This window comes from Cynara cardunculus (assembly GCF_001531365.2).
Source record: "Cynara cardunculus var. scolymus isolate 2C chromosome LG 1, CcrdV1, whole genome shotgun sequence".
In the NCBI taxonomy this organism is placed as follows: domain Eukaryota; kingdom Viridiplantae; phylum Streptophyta; class Magnoliopsida; order Asterales; family Asteraceae; genus Cynara; species Cynara cardunculus.
Window position 1 is genome coordinate 11,577,145 of NC_037528.1, and position 1,616 is coordinate 11,578,760.

Genomic DNA, 1,616 nt, shown 5'->3' on the forward strand with positions numbered 1-1,616 from the left:
ATATATATATATATATATATATATATATATATATATATGACTTTTGAATATATACATTTTCCAAAAATATATATTATTCATATTATATATTTTTAATTAGACAATTTTCAAACTACAAACTAATAAACCTCAATCTTTTAAAGTATATTTTTCAAAATAATAATTAAACTATTATGTAAAACATGGCTAGAAACAACGTTAGTAATGTTTAAGTGCGTATTTTAGATAATAATTTTTTTTAGAACTGATAAAATGATCATAAAAGATTGTTTGAGATTCTTGTCATTTGTAAATGAAATATATCTTCCAGGAACAATGACTACACCATGAATTCAGTAATATAAACAAGGGAGCAAGAACAGTTATAATTACTACTGATCATCCATTATATTCAGACATTTACTTGACATCACATGTTATTGTTGTTTAGATACAATATCGAACACGCATCGTTAGGTTCAAGTTCAACGAACCCAAAAACATATCTTTATGCGTCACAATGTTTCTACACTAAAAAGCATTTTTGGGAATCGGGAGTTTACCTAAAAAGCATTTGATATCATCGGTTAATTATATATCTGGATATTTATTTATTGTGAAAATGACTGTTATATCCTTATAAAAATAACGATAAAAATCGATTCACACGCTGTATTTTTTTAATCGTTGATTGTTTAGAGATCATATTCACAAATGAATACTAAACAAGTGGCACATGATTTGACCAATAAAATTTGGTTTAGGCCATAATCACACCTTTAAGTAATTTAAAGAGGGCTTTTGAGGCACCACATCCTTGCTAAAGATGAAGAGGATTTCTTAAACTAATCATCAAAAGACTCAAATACCTACAAACTTTATGCTTTTTCCTATGCAAATATTTATCATAGAAATCCCCAAACAAACAAACTCCATCCTTAGTACAATGTGTTTGTTGTATTAGATTATTTGGGTACAACTTTATATCATAGAATGGTTTGGTGCATAATGATTAAGAGACTCTTATGGTATAATATAAAATGAAATAGAATTGGTTGGTAATTGTTTATAATGAAATTAGGACGCTGAATGGTTAAGGAAGACTTAAGATACAAATCATTCATAGGGTTTTAGATACATTAAAAGACAATTTTTTTTTGCCAAACAAGATTCACCTCTTAATGATTCTGAGACCGCTTTTTAATAAAACTATTAAGAGGTAAACAAACTACACCTAATATAAGATGACTTTTTTTTGTCTTACTCAATGACTGAAGTTAGCGGAAGGGTCTGTGATCGAACCATGAACAAAATTACAAACCCATTTACCAACCGAGCTACACACTAGAGAATTATACCATATTATTATTATTATTATTATTATTTTAATTCTTGTATTTAGTTTTTCATTATAAATAATTTTTTTGTTTATGTTATGTTTATGTATCTATACTATATTATAATGCATTTGGCTAAAACTCTTAAAAACTCTTAAACTCTTAAAACTCTTAAACCCGTTCATCTCTATCCGATTTCATCCCATAACTGAATTCGTATAACTAACTGTAGATAAATACAATCAAATACAGGATAAACAACTTTTTTTAAATATAAAAAATCTAAAATATAATTAGGAT